Genomic DNA, 10,186 nt, shown 5'->3' with positions numbered 1-10,186 from the left:
AAGAAGTCTGCACATGACACACACACTAATGTTATCTATAAAAGATGAGTAAAGAGTGTTGGAAGACTGAGTGAAAAAGTAAAGCAGAATTAATTGCAGCACTAGAAGGAGAGAATAGAGAGAAGGAACAATATTTAAAGACATGATGACTTAGAATCTTTCAAAATAGATGAAAGATATGAATTTTCACAAAAGTAAAATCAAAGCCTAATATAATAAATTAAAAAGAAATTCATACTCAGTTGCATCAAGTAACACTTTATTTTCAATTATTTTGCATAAAATAATTTATTTTTCAATTATTTTGCATAAAATAATTGAAATGGTTTTCAAAAAAGTTAAAAGGAAAGAGGAGAATGACTGCCTTAAATTAATGAGAATATGTTCATATATAAATAAGCAGTAATAATGTAAAACAGCAATTATGTCTAATTTAAGGGTTAATCATATAGAAGTATATTCTTGGTCTAAATTACAGATATCCAAGGAGATAGCTTTTCATGATTCTTTAATATTAATTAATTTTAGACTCTGTGTAGACAAGTTAGTTTTTTAAATGTAGAAAGCATACAACTTCTAACTGAATGAGGGGAAAGGAGATAACAGTTAGTGTTCATATGATACTTATTATGGATAAAAAGACTTCTAAATTCTTGCATGTTTTAGATTTTCCAATTCTCAAACACATTCAGGAGAAGAGTATTGTCATCATCCTCATTATCAAATAAAGTAACTGAGGCACAGAAAGGCTAGTTAGCTTAAAGTCAGAGGGCTGATAGTGCCAAAACTGAGATTAGAACCCCTGCAGTCTGACTCCAGATTACAAGTATTTAACCATCACATGCTGTTGCATCTTTATAAAAAAAATACAGGATAGAATCAATTCAAATGACCATAACTGCTCATTCACTCACTCATTTGACAAATATGTATTGAATCCCAACTCTATACTTGGTTATATTCTAGCCTTTGGGGAGAACTCCAATGAACAAAACAACAAAAATATGCCACTCCATAAGACTTATGCTCTAACAGAATAATGGAAAAGAGATGAACAATTCACTTTAGAAGATGTCCAACTAAGAGAAAATAGAAGGATTTGAGAAAAAAATCTGTATATTCTGTAAAAGAGGCACAAACAATTGCAGAGAAACAAAGTCTTAAAAGTTAAATGGGCAAAAATGCACATTAGGTAAAAATAACTAAAAGAAATCTGTTTATTGTTATCAAACTCTTATTTTTTAAGGAAAATGACATTAATAGAGATAAGGAGGTTCACTCTATTTTAATATTCAGTTTATCTTCATGGTGTTCCAAGCTTAATGGTCTAAGTACCTGAGAATATACTTTTAAACATATCAAGTAAATTTGAAGTAAGTAAAGAGAGAAACTGAAAAAAATTGATTTTAGAATATCTCTCTTACATATTGATAGATCAAGTAGACAAAAAAATCAATAAGAATATAGAAGATTTCAACCAGGCAATTAACAAGCTTAGTCAAACAGGAATTCTAAAGATCATTATGATCTCAACTTTTCAAATACATATGGAACATAAAGGTGGTGAGTTATATAATTGCTGTCCTGACTGAAATAGAAACTACATACTAAACTTGAGTTTTATGTGAGCCCTAAAGTAGGCACATATAATACAAATTATTATTAAAAATTTCTGGAAAATGCCTTATAAAATTACCATGTTGAAGATCAATGTTTTGCACAAATTCTCAATATCTTCTACGAAGAATGCCCTCCACCTCTACCCCAGTCTAGTGTTAAAATAAAACTTAACTATTTGTTGATTTAAGCACTAGAAAATGTTAGTTTGCAATGAAGGGCCATTATCTGTTCAAAATATGCATTTTAGAACATTAGAATCACACTTACTTCAGTAAAATATCCTCTGAGAACCACCGAATCTTTAAGATACTGTGTAAACAGCAGATTCATGACCTGCACATCACATTCACTGCAAATCCTAAATCCATGGAATAAATAGTCAGCAATAACTATCCATTCTTATACTTTCTCTCCTTTTCCCTGGCAACTGTGTACATCTTAACTCACTTAAGTTGAACGCATATAAAATACATATGTCGATAACCTCAGGCTCTTTTTTCTTTGATGGACAAAGTTAAAGTAAGCTTCTTTCTCTGAGAGACTTTTCAAGTTTTCATCATTGAGAATCTGATCCATATCTATGGATCTGCGAGAGCAGATGTTAAGTGAGCTCTGCCCTCAATTCTGGACTCCGGCATGTAGCTCCATGCTTTTAGTTTGTCCTGATGGAGAAGGTTCAGATCATTTTCTTGTCCTTTCCCTTTTCCCTTCCATGTGAGAGACATGCACTAAAGTTAACCCATTCACAAAGGCCATGCTGTCCTATCTGCTTATTCTATTCTCCCTGTAGGTCTGAAGAGTTTGTCCTAGATTATTGTACTAAAGGGTAAATCTTTCAGAAGATTTGCCCACTGTCTCTACCTACTTCTCACCCACATTCATACTTGTGTTCCACTTACTTGATTAAACATAAGGCTACTTTGAGGTACAATCAAGGACAGCATTCGTAGTGATTTGTTTACTATTACTAGTCACTCTTCCTCTTTAAGGTCCATGAGAGGAGGATTCATCAAGACTCCACTAATGCTGGGTTTGTTTGGGACTTCCTTGAAGGGACTCAGCAAGTGCTGGCAGAAGTGACACTGCCCCAGCTTAGGGATTGTTATGGTTAGATGTTAGATGACGAATGCCCTCTAAAGAGCTTTTTTTTTTTTTTTTGTGGTACTGGGGTTCCTGGAAGCCCTTCTACCTCCGGGCTACACTCCCACACATATTTTATATATTTTTTAAATTTGTAAACAGGGTCTCCTAAGCCAGCACAGCTGGCTTCGAACCTGTGCTTATCCTCCTGTTTCCACCTCCCAAGCGCGGGGATTACAAGCTTGCGCCACCACGCCCAACTTAAAGAGCTCATTTGTTAATATTCATGGTTGATTATAGTTAAGTCATGAAGTTAAGTTGTAACCTCGGTAGTGAATAAATCCGTTGTAATGGATTTTTCTGGGTGATGGCCTGAGCTGGTTGGGTTTGGCTGAACAGAGTGAGTCCCTGGGGCTGAAGTCTTGGATTATGACTCCTTCTTCCCTGGCTCTTTCTCTTCTTTCCAGCCTCCAAAACATGAGGCGCAAAGCCTTGTGCCCTCATCTCTCCATTTCCTCACCACCACGACTTGACATCTTGGTCTTGAGTCCATGGCCTCACATACATGGAACCCAAAACCATGGGCAAACAAATCTTCCTTTCTCTACATTGCACAATCAGGTTTTGGACTATAGCCATGAGAATGCTGACCAAGACAGGCATGAAAATATGACATCTGTTGCTGATGGCTCCTTGAAGAGCTCTTCTCCTTGTCTGGAAACCTCCTGAGTAACGAATGCCATTCAAGCCTGCCTTGCAGAATGCCAGGACAGAACCATCCTGAACACCGCTGGGCGAGCACTGCTCTGGAGGACTTGCAGTTCTGTGGTTGAGAAATGCTTGTCTACTTTTGTAAATCACTGAGGTTTTAAAATTATTTTTTAAATAGCACTGTTATAGCCGGGCGTGGTAGTGCACACTTGTAATCCCTACTCTTGGGAGGAGGAGACAGGAGGATCGCATAGATTCGAAGCCAGCCTCGCTGGCTTAAGAGACCCTGTTTCCAAATAAAAAAAATATAAAAATGGGTCTGGGAGTATAGCCTGGAGGTAGAAGGGTTTCCAGGAACCCTAGTACCACCAAAAATAAATAAATGAATGAATAAATAAATAAATAAATAAGCACTGTTATAACAGACATCTGACTAATTTAGTGTTAGAATTTAGTGTTAGTTCACTTTATACATTTAAAAAAAGTCAGACTCAAGTAAACTAAATCACTTGGATAAAAGGTAGGCACAGACTCTGATCTTTCTAACTCAAAACTTTGTGTGCTGTGTGTGTGTGTGTGTGTGTGTGTGTGTGTGTGTGTGTTACTAGGGATGGAACCCAGGGGCATTCTACCTCAGAGCTATACCCTCTCCCCTATTTTTTTATTCTTTTATTTTTGAAAAAGGGTCTCAATAAGTTGTAGAGAACTTCACTAAGTAGTTGAGACTGTCCATGAACTACGATCCTCCAGTCTCAGCTTCCCAAATGCTGGGATTACAAGAGTGAACCACCACGCCCTGCATGGGCTTATTTATTTTTTTTATTGTCTTACCCAGGCTCTCAGATATTTGTTTCTAAATGATTCATTACCTTTAAAAAAGAATTTTTTTCTTTTCTGTTGAAACTTCAATAGTTGTGGTTTTATATGCTTTTTCTCACTTTGATTTTACTCATTAAGCATTAACTGATTAGTCCTATGTTCTGTTTATAGTGATTGAGCTACTTGCATGTAAATTAAGGGGATTCAGTTCTTTGCTTCTGTCTTACTCTGGTGACAGGTCTCTGTCAAGGAGTTGATTTCCTTTTCTTGTCCCATCTTACTTATACTACTACAAGAGGACCATGCTGCCCTGTGTCTGAGTCTTAAGTTACTGCAAATATAAATCTGATATTGTCAATAAAGACAATGTTACATGAATATCAAGTATGCTGACAAAATTAATGTCATAGAAAATATAAGTAAATATACAAATATTAACAAGATCACTTTTTCTGTCTCCTCACTGTTTAAGAAGAAACATGCATTATCAATTTATATCAGTCTTTTTCCATTCTTTTTTTTTCGGAGTGGGTAGAGAGGGTACTGGGGACTGAACCCCAGGGCATTTACCTCTAAAGCTACGTATTCTCAGCTCTATTTTATTTTATTTTTTATTTTGAAACAGTGTCTCACCAAGTTGCGGATGCCTCACTAAATTGCTGAGGCTGGCTGCAAACCGGCAATCTTCTTTTTCAGCCTCCCAAATACTGGGATTACAAGGATGTACCAACACACCCAGCTTTATGGCCTCAGATATTTTATATAGAATTATATAAAATAAAGAATATCTATATAGATAAAGAATTGGAAGACTCGTCAGAAAGAAGTAGAGCTGGAGTGACAGACTGAAAAAAAAAAACCACCTTTCTAACTTAATTCTTTCTTGTGAAATGTTTTAGGAATGGAGGACTTGGGGGACAGAATTTCGGTCTCTGTGACCTTTGCCTTCTGTGACATATGCATAGTTATAAAGGGCACATGACAAAAGAGACTTTGCAAATATAACTAATCAGTTTATCTTAATAGAGAGATTACCTCGGATTATCAATGTGGGCCTAGGGTAATCACCTGAACTCTTAAAAGCTGAAGAAGTCAGATGGATGAGGTGTAAGGGGGGGAAGTCACAGAGACTCAAAGCATGAGAAGGATTTAATATACTTACATTTTTATCTCTCTCATTCCATAATCAGGATTCTGTCTTTGTAGGCTGTAAAGATGTAAGGAGCCGCCAAGTGTGGGGACATAGGCCTGTAATCCCAGTACTTGGGATGCTGAGACAGGAAGATAAAATATTTGAGGCCAGCCTCAGCAATTTAGAGTGACTCTCAGCAAACTGGTGAGAAATTGTTTCAAACAAAAAATAAAAAAGGACTGGGGTGTAGTTTAGAGATAGAATGTACCTAGTTTGGAAGTTGACTTTTTTCCAGAACTTACTGACAAAGAGCCCATTTAACTCACGCCTTGATTTCTCCCTATTCAAATGACCAACTTAAGTTTAGGTTGGACATTTGTTTTATAGAACTATGAGGCAGTCAATATATATTATTATAAACTGAAACTTTGGGGGCAATTTGTTGTGGCAGCAATATAATATTTATATGGAGAAGAGAAAGGAAACAAAAGTGAGATTAGTCAGACATACACACACACACACACACACACACACAAAAAAAAAAGAAATCAGATGCTTTCTCTAATATGTGAAAGCTAAGGAGAAATGGGCCATAGGAGGAATGCTAGATGAAAAGATAAAGCCTATATAGGAGCAAATAAGAAAACTGAGGGGATGGGAGAGGGGAAGATGGAAACTCTCTAAAACACATGATGTACATAAAACATATCCAAGTCAACTACTAAGCCAAGCATGGGAAGGAGGGAAGGGGGGGAATGGGGTGAGGATTGGGTAGGGGCTAACTGGGTGATGTGTGCATATATGTCTACACGAGTTTTTTTTTTTACCCCATTATGATGTTTGAATACATCAATTAAAAATTAAAAAATAAAAATTAGAAATATTAATATAATAAAAAATTTGATCTGGGTACTTGGGAGGTTGAGACAGGAGGGCCACAGATTCACAGCCAACTTCATCATCTTTTTGAGGCTCTCAGCAACTTAGCAATAATCTGTTTCAAAACAAGTTCAAAGCCAGCCTCAGGAATTTAGTGAGTTCCTCAGCAACTTAGTGAGACCTTGTTTCAAACCTGTTTCAAAGTCAAATATAAAAGAAAGGATGTGGGTGTATTTTGGAGGTATACTGCCCCTGAATTCAATCCTTATTACCACCACTACCACCCCAACAACAGCAACAACAACAAAGAATGGCAATGAAAAAAATTAGGCTGTGTATGGATGAGCAAAAGTATTGAGCTGGAAATGTTGCCAGCCATAGAAAATTTTAAGTTAGTATATTATTACAGATCACGAATATTGAGAAAATGACAGTGAACAGTGTCCTTCAAAAACAGAAAAATATATGAAGAAATACTATGCAGTTTATTAAGGAATAATTATTACTCTTTGATGATCTTTGCAAAGAATGTTTTACTCTATTTTATGAGCATTTTATTGCTTTACAAGACAAAAAATGCTCCATTGCATAACAGAAACAAAGGATGGTAAAATTCAAAGTTGAACTCATTGATTTTTATACTTGTCTCTGTAAACAAGTACATAATCTGTGAGTTTTGGTTTGCTTTTTGAAGTACCTGTCTTCCGTAGCTCTGAAATCTCAGGTAATGGAATAAAACATCAATTAACTAGACTACCCATGGAACAGGTGCTCTAATTATGTTTATTTTCTGCTTAAATCAGAATAAATCAGAAACATCTTTTATTTTCTTCCTTATCATTGGCGTTCTTCAAAAGATACATACATCTACCTTCTTGTCTTGGTGAATGGAACAGAATGAACATAATTTATCTTAACTTTCCATTTTTATGTGATAAGATACCGACCAATACAAGATAGAAGTTTGAGTTGAATATGAATTCAACCTAGATTATCATTCAGAATGAATATATAGATTTGAAAACCTTAATTGGTGAGATCTTTCTGAAAAACAGAGTAGGATTAAAATTTCAGAAAATTGACCTGCTTTACTGTGCTATGGCCATTATTTTGTATTTATGAAATATATATCAAAGAAAATTTTCTCTTTCCTTAAAGCTGAATACAGAAAACAAGAGTTTTTAATGCCTATGAAACAATATGACATCATTTTCTAAAGCAAATACAACTGGCATATTTTTATAAGTTTTTTATATTTTTATAAAAAACTTATATTTTTATTTTTATATAACTTTATATTTTTATAATTATATCACCATTTTAAGAAGAATAACCAAACTCTCTCTTATATATGCAATTTCTTATCTCCTATTTTCTATGAATATATGGGGTGTTTCTATTATAGCCTTTTTATATTTTTTAAAAATCACTTTGTGCTATAGTTTGGATCAGAAATGTATTAATAAAGACTTTGTTCCCAGCCTATAGTGCTACTGGGTGGTGGTAGCACCTTTAAGAGGTAGGGCCTAGTGGGAGGTGTTAGGTCATTGGGGCGGTATCCATGAAGGTGACTGAGAAACCCTGGACTCTTTTTCTCTCTCTGCTTCATTGTCAACATGAGGTAGGCAGTTTTCTTTGCCAAGTGTTCCTGTTGTGATGGGCTGCCTTGCCTTAGGCCTAGAAGTAACAGGGCCAACCAACCATGTTCTAATAACTCCCAAACTGTGAGTCAAAATAGGCCCATTCTTTCTTTGAGTTGGTCACCATAGATATGTTGTTACAGTCATGAAAAACTGATTAAAAAATTCTATGACTCTACTATATCTACTCAAGTTAGGGCTCAACTTAGGGGTCAATTTTAATGACTTTGGAGGGTATTACAGAGGAAATATGTAGACGGAGAAGAGTTGGAGCCAGTTGAGTAAAGGTAAGAACCTGTAAGTGACTAAATGGTGATAACAAAGGAGATTGGACCTAGGAAGGGATGTGAACCATTAAGGTCTAGAAGAAAAACGAGGAAGATTTGTGATTTATTGCTTCTGAGGACAATGTGGGTGGAAGATGATTTATGTTTAGTGTTTATTTATGGTCTTGAAGAAAAGGAACTTACTAGGTGAATATAATAAGCTTAAATACAGTTTATATTTGAGAAGAATGACAAAAAATTTTAAATTACCTATTGAACATTAGAATCAAAGACAGTTCTGCATCAAATCACACAGTACTTGTTTGCTGGCTGAGTCTGTGTGACTGAAATTCTCCTAAAAGCTCACACACTTTAATGAATGTCTTCCTACACTCCATGTGGAAAGGAAAGCAATAAACACAGAGTCCATTGATACTGGAAGTGTGCACTGGGAACTGACCTGTGCTCTTTTGTAAAATCAATTTGGCATTCACCCTCTGCACTCCTCCACTGGGTTTGTCTTACTAAGTTGCATTTTATTTCCTCTTACCTCTACCATTTCCCTATTGTTCTGTCTCCTGCATCTGCCATCAACATGTAACCTTGCTGTTTTCACTCAGAAATCTTGCAGACCTTTAACCTCTCAAAGCTCAGATATTCTCCCACACAGCCAAAGGCAATGGAAACATATTTTGAAATAATAGGTCAAAGAGAGTGATGACTTTCAAAGAGAGAGAACTTCGATTTGACAGTTATAATTAATACACTTTAGCATTAACTAGATCCATGCAATGTCTGTACTTAAATATTGAAAATGATTAGAAATGTGTTACCCTTACAGTCTTGCCTAAAAAAATTGCTTTTTAAAATTTGTCTTCAGAACATATTGACTTGTAGCTCTCTCACAAAAAAGGAATTGAGTTCACCCTCTTCTGCTTGTTACCAAGGGCTCTGGGTTAGTTATATAGCATCATTTGTATTGATCCTGGGGGAAATAAGACTAACTGCTCTTTTTTATAGAGTGAAAAAGAAATTTATTCTTTTAATCTATTACTGTCAGTTTTTAAAGGTGAATAAACTGAGGCATTCAGGCTCACATCGTCCTTTTTATCTGTTACACCTTCTCAGTAGAAATAAGCAGTGGGGCTCTGGCCTGGGCAGCTTCTGCTTATCAGACCTGCCATTCCAATGCACTCTGGTAATTAATCATTCATTCTAAAAACGAAGATGGGTTTTTTTGATACTACTACTAAACTATGAAAATAATGTTTATAACTTTGCGTAATGTTTAGGCGGATCAAAATGTGTTTAACTGTTACTTTAAAGCAAAAATGATACTATAAAAATCCTGAATCACAGATAATAGTAAATCTATTAATATTAGATAAGGGACAAATGAGAGTGTACAAGTGTACATTTAAAAATAACATTTTTAGGCAAATTAATTCACTTCTATATTGTGTGCTAATGTTTTGTATGTTTTTTCATAAATGTCTGTTAGAGAAAGGCTTTGTTTTATTTCTAGAGAAATTTAACACTTTGTTGGTTAATAGAGATGAATGTTTTCAGGAGATTATATTTTAATGTTTCAAGTTCACATTATAGACTACCTTAAAACAAAGTATTATTGCTCAATTAATCTTAAATTATAGAGCATTAAATGGACTTTGAAAAAATTGAGCTTATTTGAATTCCCTAAAGGATATAGGAAATGACATTAACAGGACAAGAGCATAAGGTATCTTCATTTCAATTTTTGCTATAGACTGAATATTTGTGTTCCTCACCCCCCATTTTTATATGTTGAAACTTAATCCCTAATGTGAGGGCATTTGAAGGAGAAGCTTTGGAAAGTTATTGTGTCATGAGGCTGGGTTCTCATGTATGACATCTGTGTTCTTATAATAGAAGTTCCAGAGAGAATATGCTTTGATCTATACTTCTTAGTCTTCTGAGTTGTGGGAAATAAACTTATTTTGGTTATAAGCTAGTCAGTTTGTGACATTTTATTATAGCAATTTAAGCTAAGATAGTTCTAT

The sequence above is a fragment of the Muscardinus avellanarius genome (genome assembly GCF_963383645.1).
Source record: "Muscardinus avellanarius genome assembly, chromosome: 2".
Classification (NCBI taxonomy): domain Eukaryota; kingdom Metazoa; phylum Chordata; class Mammalia; order Rodentia; family Gliridae; genus Muscardinus; species Muscardinus avellanarius.
The sequence above is the reverse complement of the archived record's forward strand: the minus strand, read 5'-3'. Positions refer to the sequence as shown.